The 14,337-nt window shown below is 38.7% G+C and overlaps 1 long non-coding RNA gene across 1 annotated transcript in view; it reads left to right on the plus strand.

Annotated features, from left to right (window-relative positions):
* Positions 1-14,337, plus strand: part of LOC106996758 (uncharacterized) — a 31,193-nt gene that overhangs the window by 1,005 nt on the left and 15,851 nt on the right. The window contains exon 2 of the long non-coding RNA XR_013414585.1: positions 1,025-1,125. This is a non-coding gene — a long non-coding RNA (uncharacterized LOC106996758). The remainder of the gene's footprint in view (positions 1-1,024; positions 1,126-14,337) is intronic.

The raw sequence follows: 14,337 nt of genomic DNA on the forward strand, positions 1-14,337 counted from the left end.
GCCTCCCACATCATCCATAGAACCCAGGCTGCTGGTATCTGCAGGCCATCACCCAACTACCCCCAACCCACCTCAATGTCCCCTCCATACTTCTTGGTGCCTAAAGTCCAGAGGGGGCCAAGGCAGCAGGGGGCTGGCATGCCAGTGCTGCTCCAAGTGTGGGCACACCTGGCTAGTCTGTGACAGTGCCCAGGCTCAGCCCCAACCCTTCTCCAATATTGGAGCCAATGCTGGGAGTTGGGATAGGCTAGGCAGTGGGAGCAGGCACCTCTGATCCTGCAAAGGCAAGGGGGCCCTTCCCAGGCCCCCCAGGAGTGCAGGAATGCCTAGGTCTACAGCTCTGGTTTGGGAGGCTGCAGCTGTGCTGGGGGGCAGGGCTACTGCCTGCTCTTGGAGTGGGAGGCCCACATCCACAGTCACAATGTGGGCAACTGCAGCCTCACCCTCCTGGCAACTCCAAGTCCTTTCTGGGCCTGGGCTGACATCCAGGGCAGGCGTGACGTTGCTGTGAGCTGCCCCTGTGGCCTTAGCACGCAACCTGGCCCAGCCCCATCATGGCAGCTCCCAGGGTGGTAGGCTGCAGGCAGCGAGGGCTGTCCATCTCCTTCCTGTGCCCTCCCTGAGGTGGCCAGCGTGATGGCAGTGGTTACCCCAAATGGCCCACTGTTGCCATCAGAAGCTGCTAGTTTCTTAAGGCCAGGACCTGCCATAATGTGACTTGTATTATATTTTATTAGTTAAAGAAATTATAGATCCTGCTCAGATTTAAGATGGGCATAAGACTCATTTTCAATGAAAAGATTGAACTTCTCATAAAATAACCTATGTTTGCAACTAAGTAGTTTTCTTAGTGTCCTTTCTGTTTAGATATCCAGAGAGAGCTTTTTCTTTAATTTTGTCCCATTTCTCTCTCTTCCAGTCCAAGCTAATAATTCCTTTAAAGTTTTTGTGGACTTTCTGTGTATTAAATTACAATCCACTTTTTTAAACCAGTGGTTCTAAATATAGATTTTTTGTCCTACAGGCATTTAGATGGTCTGGAAACAATTTTGACCGTCAAGAATTGGGTGAAGAGGCCAGGCGCCGTGGCTCGCACCTGTAATCCCAGCACTTTAGGAGGATGAGGTGGGTGGATCACCTGAGTTCAGGAGTTCGAGACCAGCCTGGCCAACATGGTGAAACCCCATCTCTACTAAAAATACAAAAATTATCTGGGCATGGTTGCGGGTACCTGTAATCCCAGCTACTCGGGAGGCTGAGGCAGGAGAATCGCTTGAGCCCAGGAGACACAGGTTACAGTGAGCCCAGATTGCGCCACTGCACTCCAGCCTATATGACAGAGTGAGACTCCATCTGAAGAAAAAAAAAAAAAAAAAAGAATCGGGTGAAGATGGTCCTACTGGTATCTAATGGGTAGAGCTCACGAATATTGCTAAACATTCTACAAGGTACAGGACAACACAAAAGACTCCCTCATCCCAACAAGGAATTATCTGACCCAAAATGTCTATAGTGCCAAGGTTGAAAAGTCCTGCTTTAGATAACAGCCACACCCATAAGTCTATTTGAGACAGTCCCTTCATTACCTTTGGTTCCCTATGATAATGTCTTCAATATTATTAGAAGACTTAATGTGTCACAGAGAGGATATACAAGGACCTTTATCTGTTTGAAGTTATCTTTCAGATACCACTTTAGCTCTTTCTTCAGTTTATCAAGGACCTTATACTTCCACATAATTTGATCTTTGTTTTGAAAAAATTTATACTATGGCATTCTTTTTCTGGAGAGATTGGAGATTTTTAAAAAACAGTCTTATTTTTGGTCCCAGAAAGCTTGACCTTTTATGTTTCATTTAAATTCTGATTTTAAAAAATGGAAGTATTTCCCCTTTGTTTAATTTCTCTCTTCTTATATTTTATCATAGGCAGCTAAAATCAGCCAGATGAAGCTTGAAATTCTGCCTTCAAATCTCCCCAACTATCCCAATGTTACTAGGTACTCTTTCTATTTTTCTTATTGCCAAAGGTGACAGTGTTGCCAGATTTTCTGCCACTACATAAAAAGTGCCTCTTTTCACTAGCTTCTGTTATGGACTGAATGTATGTATCCCCCATGAATTCATATGTTAAAGCCTTAACCTCCAATGTGACTATCTTTGGAGGTGAGGCCTTTGAGAAGTAACATTTAGATGAGCTGATGGTGGTGGAGCCAGCATGATAAGATTAGTTCCCTTATAAGAAGAGGAAGAAAGATGGATTTCTCTCCAACTACACACATTGAGGAAAGGCCATGTGAGTGATACCAACAAAGCCGGTCTGCCTTAAAATGGGGTCTTTCCCTGTCCAGTGCCACAAAGTCAATATGCAAAACCAAAAGTGAGAGTCAAGAAGTGCAGGTATAGGGCATATTTAATGAAAGGGTTGGGCATTAAAAATGAGGAGAGGAATATTCATGTATTTTCTGGGAGCGGATAGAGAACTTGGAACTGGAGTTGCCACCTTCCTTTTTGTCATTTTGTGGTTTATTCTGGTCATTGTTATAGTGATTGTCAATGGTCATGGTGCTTGTGGGAGTGTCACTGAGCATGGACATTAGATTATAATGAAGTTAGAAGCTCTTCAGAGGTCAGGTGACCTGCCATTTTACATCCCACCAGTCTTAGCTGGTTTAATCACAAGGGGAAACTTCTGACTTTAGTCCTCCTGTCTCCTAAAGATAAGCAGAGTTAAGGTGGTATAGAAATTGATCTAGGTCTTAAAGGCATTACACTAGGTAACATGAGGACACAGTGAGAAGGTGGTCATTTGCAAGCCAGAAAGAGGGCCTTTGTCAGGAATCAAATCTGCTGGTCCCTTGATCTCAGACTTCCAACCTCCAGAACTGTGAGAAGGGTCTGTGGCTAAGCCACCTAGTCTTTGGTATTTTGATATAACAGCCTGGGCTGAATAGGACAGCCTCTAATAACATCCTCACTGTCTTCAAGCCCTCTCCAGCAGCCTCCTTAAGGTCTTCCAGGTTTCACTATCAGTCTCCTGCAAACTCTTCCAGCATCTGCCCATTGCTTAAACCCAAAGCCAATTGTCGTCAATTTTTAGGTTATGTTTTTTCTAGGAGTAACATTTACTTTGCTCTTGTTAGGTTGTCACAGCTGTAATTATTCCTTCATCATTGTCACCAGGCATGTGAGCACCAACATTTCGGTTTATGTTTCCCTAAACTAATGCCTGAGAAAAAGACTTAAGTGAAGTTCATTTGTTTGAAATAATATCCCAAGAAACAGGGTTAAGGGAAGGGAGTAGTGAGACAAGGAAGGAGGAAAAGATAATGAGGTCACTGCTTGGAGCTTTAGTCTGCTAGGATTTTTGAAGCACATGTAATGCCACCCAGAATTATCCACTGGAAAGACAGTATGCTTTTGAGTTGGGATGCTGTATCTGTGAGGTGTCCCTTTACATGAAATGTGCTTTTCAAATGTTCTGAAATTAGATTTGCAGCAAAGGGCTATGGCACAGAGGAGCACTGAAAATATCTTCTACACCAAAACTCATTATTTATAGGCTATTTTATTTTCTTTCTGGAAGCTCTTAATATTTTATCTTCATCCTAGATATTTTAGATTTGATAATTCCATGTCTAGGTGCAGGTCTTTTTGATTTCATTCTGCTTGGCACTTAGTGATCCTTTAAATATAAAGTCTCGTATCTGTTTTTAACTCTAGGAATTTAGAACTCATATAATTTCTGCTTCTTCATTTTCTTCGTTCTTTCTTTGGAATCTCCTATTTATTAGGAATCAAAATCTGCTATATTCTATTTCTTTGTCTTTTTGCTATGTCCTCTAGGAGGTTTCTTTATCAGGAAACCTTTCTGCTGAGTTTTCAATTTCAGAAATCATATTTTTTCATTTCAAAAACTCATTCATAGATATTTGTTTTTCATGTCATTCTATTCTTGTTGCATGGATATATTATCTTATCAAATGGAACAGAAGAAAACTGAAGATATACATGTTTTATTTCTTAAAAATCTTCACATGAAGACAAGTTTCAAGGGGAATAAGCCAAATAATTGATCCTTGAGAAAACAAAAATAACAAGGAAAGACTTTGTTATTTATGTTTTATTATGTATTATTATTTATTATTTATGTATCATGTTTTATTTCCTTATTAATTGAGTTTTCTCTAGGATCAGTTATTTGTCTTATTCTTCTTGATACTCTTTATTACACAATGATTTTCCCAAATGTCTCATGATAATTGGATTTCCATTCATCTTTATGAATAAAAAAGTGTTGATTCACTTAAGTTGCTGGGATAAGTTTCGCTGCTGCGCTTTAGATATGTTTGTATATCAAACCAACAAGCATTTCTCTTTATCTAAGAGGGAAGTATGTGTGTGTGTTTTGCATTGTTTGTGTCTGTGTGTGATGTTACTGGTAATCAGCAGGTTTCATTTGAATGTATATAGATGGTACATAGATGAGAAGCAGGCAGACAGTCTGCCCATGGGATACCTTAGAGAAAATCAAGGTGACTTTAGATGGAAAATCTAGCACTTATAACATTTGCTATTCCCAAGCAGCTGATTTAATTTCTTTAGGAAATAGTTATTTGGTTTATGCTCAGGGAACATGCAAGACCTGTCAGGCATCATTCACATGGCAATGAGAGTCTGTTGGGAGGAGCCAAGATACCACGATGTGGACAGTTTTAAAATAATTTCCTTTGATTGCTTCTGTTTCGTTATTTCCTACTCCCTGGGCCTGCAAGTTCTTAGCATCAGCCTCCTCTAGATTCTCTACAAAGAGCAGTTTCCACCAATGCTGATGTCTGTTCCTATTCAGCTTCTGACCTATGTCTTCATCTGCCTGCATAGTTTATCTGCCTTTATAACTTCTTCTACTTTTAACTATGCAAGAGCCATCAGAATATTTGGTCCAGGGATGGGCTCCCCACTCCAAAACGTACTTTGGTTATAAATTTATCTCATATTGCATGTCTTTACCCTAAGTTAAATAAAACTGTGATACATTGAAGAGGTACTATATCTTTTCAGTCTGCCATTTTAAACTGGCAGCAACAAATATTTTCTTAATCTGTTTAATAAAGTGTTAATGTCTTCTAGTAACAATGTAAAAGTTAAGTAGAAAGTATTTTATATTTTTTAAAAACACAAAGATTTTCTTTTATATAGACCTTAACTTTTAATAGACTTTTAAAAACTTTTATTTAGGCTCAGAGGTATATGTGAAGACTTGTTACATGAGCCTCGAAAGTGACTTTAATATCCTGAAAACATATAGCTAAGACCCAAACTGGGATTAGATACCCCGCTATGCTTAGCCGTAAACCCAAATAGTTAAATTAACAAAACTACTCGCCAGAGTACTACAGGCAACAGCTTAAAACTCAAAGGACTTGGCAGTGCTTTATATCCCTCTAGAAGAGCCTGTTCTATAATCAATAAACCCCGATATACCTCGCCATCTCTCGCCACTCAGCCTACATACCGCCATCTTCAGCAAACCCTAAAAAGGCCTTAAGCACAAGTATGTACATAAAAACATTAGGTCAAGGTGTTGCCTATGAAATGGTAAGAAAAGGGCTACATTTTCTATTTCCCAGAAAATTTTACAATAACCATAATGAAACCCAAAGGTTCAAGGAGGATTTAGCGGTAAATGAAGAACAGAGTGCTTGATTGAATGAGGCGTGAAGCACGCACACACCACCCATCACCCTCTCAAATACTAGTCTAGAGACCACTATTACTAATAATTTTCCTACACATATAAAGAGGAGATAAGTTGTAACATGGTAAGCGTACTGGAAAGTGCTTTTGGACTAACGAAAGTGTAGTTTAACTTAAAGCACCCAGCTTACACCTGGAATATTTCATATCACCTGACCACTTTGAGGCAACTCTAGTCCCAACTTTATTAAACTGTGTTACCGGATCTCCTTAAACCAAATCATTTACCCTGGACAAAAGTGTAGGTGATAGTAGTTACTTACTCTGGTGCAATAGTTATAGTACCGCAAGGGAAAGATGACATAATCACACCAAGCATCAAAAAGCAAAGACAAACCCTTGTACCTTTGCATAATGAATTACCCAGAACAGACTTCACAGAGAGAACTCTAGCCAAGACCCCCACAACCAGATGAGCTACTCAAGAACAGCTAAATAAGCACACTCATCGTTGTAGCAAAATAGTGAGAGGATTCATGAGTAGTGGTGATAAACCTATCGAGGCGGGTGATAGCTGGTTGTCCAAGACAGAATTTTAGTTCAACTTACTTCTGGAATACAAAAGTGAAAAGGAGACATTTCTAATTTTATTATTAAGGTCATTATTATTATCAAGGATGATAGTTGATTGATTGAGTTTATGATGGTTCATTGTCCAGAGAATAGCATATTGGAAATGATTCCTATTATGAGAATTATAGATACAGTTGCTTGTCTGAGGAAATATTGAGTAGCTGCTTCTGTGGAGTGGATTTTCTTTTTTAATTAAAATTGGGATAATGGCTAGTATGTTTATTTTTAGGCCTATTCAGATGAGATGTCGGTGTGAGCCTAATATTGTAATAAGAGTTCCTGTAAAGATAGTGAAAGAGATAATAAGTTGAGTTAGAGGGTTAATTAGTACGGGAAGGATAAAAACCAACATTTTCCGGGTAGGGGCCCGATAGCTTATTTAGCTGACCTTACTGTAGGATGTGGTGTGGTGTATTAGGTAGCACAGATAATTTTGGATTCTCAGGGGTAGGTTTGAGTCCTATAATTCTACAAATAAGAGGATTAAACCTCTATAATTTACTCTATCAAAGTAACTCTTTTGTCAGACGTATTTCTTATGTTTGAGGTGGGATACTAGATATTAGGACAGGCATAGAGATGTGTCATCTGAAAAGCATTAGTGTGAATGGTAAGAAATTTTTTCATGGAGGATGTACAGGTTGACCATAACAGAATCGAGGGTATGACACTTGAAGTCATAAAAATAAAGTCGTTAAAAGGAAAGTTTTGGTGATGAAAATTATAGTATAGAATTCTGGTGTATGAATATCATGTAATGCTCCTTGGAAGATAACAGTGGTTAGGGCATTTATTATAATAATATTTATATATGCTGCATAAAGAATAGGGCAAATGGACCTGCATCATATTCCACATTAAAGCCTGAAACGAATTCTGATTCCCCTTCTGTCAAGTCCAACGGGACTCTGTTAGTTTCTGCTAGCGTGGAAATAAATCATATTATGGTTAGAGGTCATGATGGTAGTAGTAGTCAGAATAAACTCTTGTGTTGAGTATAGGTAAGTTGAATGAGCCACTTATTAACAGAACTGATAGGAGGATAATAGCTAGGGTAACTTCATATGAAATGGTTTGGGTTACTGCTTTAGTGTAAACAATTAGCACATATTTTGAACTGGATGCTCATCTTGATCATAAGATAGAGTAGACAGCTAGGCTTAATGTGGCTAGTATAAATAAGAGACCTATGTTAAGATTAATTAGAGGATATGGTATGGGGAGAGGGATTCATATAAGGAGGGCAATAGATAAAGCTAGGGTTGGAGCAATAATGGATAGGGGAATAGTGGATGCTAAAAGTCACAGGGGTTCTTTAATAAAAAGTTTTATTGCATCTGCAAAGGGCTGAAGTAGTCCATACAGACCTATAATGTTGGGTCTTTTGCATATTTGTACATAGCCTAAGATCTTTCATTCAATGAACATAAGGAATGCTATGGCAATGGCCCTGAGTCTCCTAATTTGAGCAGAACTGGGTCAAACAGGAACTCTACTAGGACATTATCAGACTTATAGTGTTATTGTCACTTACTGATGCATTGGTTATAATTTTCTTCGTAGTAATACCAATCACAAATGAGGGCTTTGGCAACTGATTAGTTCTCCTGATCATCGGTGCAGCAGACATGGCATTCCCTCGAATAAATAATATAATATCTCAGGTGCTTTACTATTAGAATTGTTGTTAGAGTTGGTGGTGGTTGGGTGAATAGTTGAATATGATGAGGTGAAAATTGTAATTGATTTTAATAATATAGAAAATTGGGTAGTTTTTGAGGGTGAGGAAGTAGGGTTATTACGTGAAGATTCTATGGGTGTAGCTCTTTTGTATAGTTATGGGTGTTGATTGATGGTAGTTGCTGGTTGATTTCTGTTTGTTAGTATTTATGTTGCAATTAAGATTACTTGGGGGGATAGATTAAATAATTAAGAGTAGAGTTAGGAGAGATGGAATAAGGAAAGAGAAAATGCAGAGTTTAATTAGGCCTTTCTGGGTAGATTCAATGGTGGAGTCTAAAATTTGGACTTGGGCAGTGTTTTTGGCATTGATTTTTCTAATCAAATTAGATCTAGTAGAAGGGAGGTTAGATTTTGACTTTCATGTAGATTTGAGTGTGTGTGTGGGGGGGTGTTGCACAGTGTATTGTGATTGGATAAAACCCTCATATGTTTGAGAAATTAAATGTTTGTGATGGATGCTTAAGTTTAAGGTTTTTAGTCATGAGGTTAAGTTCTGTTGCCAGTGAAAAGCCTAAAATACTTACGCCAAGGGCTGCACGTTTTAGGTGGAGTGGTATAGTTATTTGGGGAATTGATATCGGAGTAATATTGCTGGAGATGAAGAATCTGGCGAAAATGCTACCAATTGTTAGGCATTTGATTGAATTAATTAGGAGGGGGTTGTTTTTGTTGATGATAATCGAAGTTGTGAAACGAAGTTGTCCTAACAGTGTGAAGAAAATAATTCGGGTGCTGTAGACAGCTATTAGGGAGGTGTCAATGAGAGTAATTAAAAGGGCTCAGGTGTTGGTATACGACGTTTGCGGTTTTGATAATGAGATCTTTGGAATAGAAACCTATGAGGAAAGGTATTCCTATGAGTGCGAGGCTGCCAATAATAAGTGAGGAAGAGGTGAAGGGTAGGGCCTTAAATAACCCACCTGTTTTTCGGATATCCTGTTCATCACTGAGGTTATGGATAATAGATCCAGAGCATATGAATAATATAGCTTTGAAGAAAGCATGGGTACAAATGTTAAGAAATGCTCAGTGAGGTTGATTAATGCCAATTGTGACTGTTATAAAGCCTAATTGACTTGAGGTGGAGAATGCTACAATTTTTAAATATCTTTTCTCATCAGGGCACAGATGACTGTAAATAGTGTAGTAATAGCTCCTAGGCATAATGTGAGGGTTTGAATGATTAAGTTGTTTCTATTAAAGGATGAAATTGGATAAGTAAGAAAACCCCTTCCTAAACCATTGTGCTAGAATGGAGTAGAGCTGTGACTGGTGTTGGGCCTTTTATAGCCGATGGAAGTCAAGGATGGAGGCCAAATTGGGCTGATTTTCCAGCCCCTGAGAGAAGATCAATTAGTGGAAGGATACTGAGGTTGGGATTTAAAATAAACATTTGTTGAAATTCTCATGTGTTGGAGAATAGGAGGACTCACGCTTTTGCTAAAATAAAGCCAGTATCACCGATGAGATTGTATAGGATTGCCCGAAAGGCTGCTGTATCAGCATCTGTTCGGCCATATAATATCCGTATGCCTTCTCACCCGATAAAGAGTTAGAAAAGGTTTTTGGCAGTAACCAGAATTAATATATCAATGAGAAAAATGAGTAAGTACTTGAAAAATTGGTTCATGTTGGGATCTGAGTGTGTCTACCACATTTAAAATTCTCTGATGGATCAAGTAACGAATAGTGCCACTGGAATGGATATTATAGGGAAGTAGTCCAGTTTGAAGTTGAGCGAGAGTTTTAGGGTTTGGATTGTTATCCAGTGCCAGTTTGAACGATAGCTTTTTGGCCTGTGTATATAAATATGGCTGCAGGGATGAGGCTAATGATAAAGGCACATGCACTGAGTCCAACTTCCGTTTATCACTTAATTTTTATCACTGCTGTTTCCAGTGGGGGTGTGTTTGACCTAGGTGTTGTGAACTGCATTTATGCACACCTGATACCTGCTGCTTTTGATTTGGATAATATAGAGGGCATTCTCACTGGGGTGGGGATGCTTGCATGTATAATCTTACTAAGATTTAATAAAAAGGCCAGGAACAAACCTATGTGTTTATAGAGTTACGTGAACTCTTCTAAGCATTTTCAGTGCCTTGCTTTAGTAGTTAAGCTACATTAACTAGGCAAAGTACACTGGAGCTCAGGGAGGGGGTCTGAAGTGTTTGGTGAGTATACCTTGTCAGGATATAAATAGAAAGTGAGCATTTTAACCCAGAAAGTCTAGTTTTATTTTTTTAATTGACCATTTCTAAAATTGCACTAATTGAAGGTTTAGCTAAAAAGCCACTTGTAGTTGAAGCTATAATTAGTTTAAAATTGTAGCATCTAGGGTATACTTTCTTTAAAGTGGGTAGGGGTCTGAAGTGTTATGTAAGTATCAGGGAAAAACCTTGTCAGGATATGAACAGAAAGTAATCATTTTAGCCCAGAAAATACTGGGATTTTTATATTTTATTTCCCACCTCTAACTGTTCAGTCAATGACCAACTGACCTCTATTCAATAGTGATTAATCCAACTTGTATTGAAACAAATAATATCGATGCATAATATCAAAGGGCAAACCTGATTCCTTATGTTAATTTCCCTGATTCTCCTTATTGGTTCAACTAATCTTCTTGGACTTCTCTCCCATTCATTTACAGCAACTACTCAATTATCAATAAACTTAGGAATAGCAATTCCTTTGTGAGCTGGAGTAGTAGTCACCGCTTCTGCTTTAAGACTAAAGCTTCCTTATCCCCTTTCCTGCCACAAGCACACTTATTCCACTTATCCCTATATTGATAATCATTGAAACTTAGCCTATTTATCCAACCAATAGCACTAGCTGTACGATTAACAGCCAACAATACAGTTGGCCACCTACTAATGCATTTAATTGGAGGAGCTACACCAGTATTATCAACTGTTAGCCTACCCACACCTTCAATTACATTTATTATTCTAGTTTTACTAACCATCCTCAAAGTTGCCATAGCCTTCATACAGACCTATGTCTTTACACTCCTAGGGAACCTCTACTTACACAATAACACATAATGACCTTCCAAACTCAGGCTTACTGCATAGGTTACTCTAGCCCCCTGACCCCTAACAGGAGCCCTTTCAGCACTACTTATAACTTCTGGCCTAGCCATTTGATTTCATTTTAACTCAACTACCTTCCTAACTTTAGGCCTACTAACCAATACCTTAACAATATATCAATGATGATGCGACATTATCCAAGAAGACACATTCCCAGGCCACCATACATCAACTGTTCAAAAAGGCCTTCAATACGGAAAAATCTTATTCATTATTTCAGAGGTGTTCTTTTTCTCTGGCTTCTTCTGAGCATTCTACCACTCTAGCCTAGCCCCCACTCCAGAATTAGGAGGATGCTGGCCTCCAACAGGCATCTCCCCCTTAGCCCCTTAGAAGTCCCTCTTCTTAATACATGTATTTTACTTGCATCCAGGATTTCAAATACTTGGGCTCACCACAGCTTAATAGAAGGTAATCGAAAATACATACTTCAGGCAGTGTCTATCACAATTGCCCTAGGCATTTACTTTATACCTCTACAAGCCTCAGAATATTTTGAAGCCCCTTTCACTATCTCCGATGGAGTTTACAACTCAACATTCTTCATAGCCACAGGTTTTCACGGGCTTCACATTATTATTGGATCAACATTTCTTACTGTCTGCCTACTCCACCAACTAAAGTTTCATTTTACGTCTAACTGCCATTGTGGATTTGAAGCCTCAGCCTGATACTGGCACTTTGTAGACGTAGTATGACTATTCCTATATGTTTCTATCTATTGACGAGGATCATACTCTTTTAGGATAACATAGTACAATTCAATTCCAATCAATTAGCTTCAGCATTACCCAAAAAAGAGTAATTAACGTTAGCCTTAGCAGCTGACACCTTACTAACACTCTTACTAGTAACAATCGCTTTTTGACTCCCACAACTTAACATCTACACAGAAAAATCCAGCCCCTGTGAATGTGGCTTGGACCTGATAGCCTCTGTCTGCCTCCCCTTTTCCATAAAGTGCTTCATAGTAGCCATCACATTTCTCCTCTTTGATCTAGAAATCGCCCTACTACTGCCCCTACCATGAGCTTTTCAGACAACTGACCTAAAATTAATAATTAGTACAGCTCTCATATTAATTATCATTTTAGTCTTCAGTCTAGCCTACAAATGAACCCAAAAAGGATTAGAATGAATTGAGTTGGTGAATAGTTTAAGTCAAAATAAATGATTTTGATTCTTTAGATTATGATATATCATAATTGCCAAATGTCTTCTATTTATATTAATATTACATTAGCCTTTATTATGTCTTTAGTAGGGGTAATAGTCTATCGATTCCACCTGATACTTCCCTACTATGCCTAGAAGGCATAATACTTTCTATCTATCTATCTATCTATCTATCTATCTATCTATCTATCTATCTATCATCTATCTGTCATCTATCTATCACCTATCTATTATCTATCTGTCATCTATTCTCTATCTATCTACTATCTACTATCTATCTATCTATCTGTCTATCTATCTATCTATCTATCTATCTATCTATCTATCTATCATCTATCTATCTTTTGAGATGGAGTGCAGTGGCCCAATCTCAGCTTACTGCAACCTCTGCCTCCCGGGTTCAAGTAATTCTCCTGACTCAGCCTCCTGAGTAGCTGGGATTACAGATGCACACCACCATGCCTGGCAAATTTTTGTATTTTCAATAGGGATGGGGTTTCACCATATTCGCCAGGCTGGTCTTGAACTTCTGACCTCAATGATTTACCTGCCTTGGTCTCCCAAAGTGCTGGGATTGCAGCATGAGCCACAGTGCCCAGCCAATACTATCAATATTTATTATAAGTACTCTCGTAATTTTAAATACACATTTCATGCTGGCATCCATAATACCTATTATCCTCTTAGTTTTTGCAGACTGTGAAGCTGGCATAGGTTTAGCCTTACTAGTTACGGTCTCCAAAACCTATGGCCTGTATTATATACAAAACCTAAATTTACTCCAGTGCTAAAAATTATTATCCCAATGATTATATTACTCCAAATAATGTGATGCTCTAATAACTCTATAATCTGAATTAATACAGCTTCCACAGTTTACTTATCAGTCTCATCAGTCTGCTATTCTTCAACCAATGTAATGATAACTCTTCAACTTCTCATTAACTTTTTTTTTTTTCTGATCCATTGTCATCAACCCTTCTAATCCTAACAGCCTGGCTACTACCCCTTATAATTTTAGCAAACCAATATAATCTATCCAAAGAATCGTTCCCATGAAAAAAACTTTATATCTCAATACTAGTAGGGATACATATAGTTTTAATTATAACATTTACGGCCACAGAACTAATCATATTTTGTATTATCTTTGAAGCCACACTAGTCCCCACCCTAATTATTATTACTCGTTGAGGTAATCAAGCAGAATGCCTGAAAGCAGGCTTATACTTCTTATTTTACACACTGATAGGATCCTTACCTTTGCTTGTAGCACTTATCTCTACTCAAAATGCCTCAGGCTCACTAAATATGTAATCACAACATATACTACTCAAGAAATAACAACTCTTAATCTAACAACCTTCTATGACTAGCGTGCATCATGGCATTTACGGTAAAAATGCCTCTCTACAGACTCCACCTATGACTTGCTAAAGTCCACATAGAAGCCCCCGTTGCCAGCTCAATAGTACTTGCAGCAGTACTCCTAAAATTAGGCAGCTATGGAATGATACAGATCATTCTAATCCTTAACCCCTTGACAGAATACATAGCCTACCCTTTCCTTATAATATCCCTATGAGAATAATTATGACAAGCTCCATTTGTCTACGCCAAACCGAACTAAAAGCCCTCATTGCTTACTCCCCTGTAAGCCACATGGCACTTGTTATCGTGGCTGTTCTTATTCAAACCCCTGAAGCTTTATAGGTGCAACCACCCTTATAATTGCCCATGGACTCACTTCATCCCTACTATTCTGCCTAGCAAACTTGAACTATGAACGAGTTCAGAGCCAAACTATACTACTTACTCAAGGCCTTCAGACGGTACTCCTAATAATGGCCACTTTTAGCTAGCCTCACCAACCTTGCCCTACCCCCTACCATTAATTTAGTAGGGGAACTCTTCATAACCATAACTTTATTCTCTTGATCCAATCTCACCATCATTCTTATGGGGCTTAACATGTTAATCAGAGCCCTGTAC

Source organism: Macaca mulatta, chromosome 2, assembly GCF_049350105.2.
Source record: "Macaca mulatta isolate MMU2019108-1 chromosome 2, T2T-MMU8v2.0, whole genome shotgun sequence".
NCBI lineage: Eukaryota > Metazoa > Chordata > Mammalia > Primates > Cercopithecidae > Macaca > Macaca mulatta.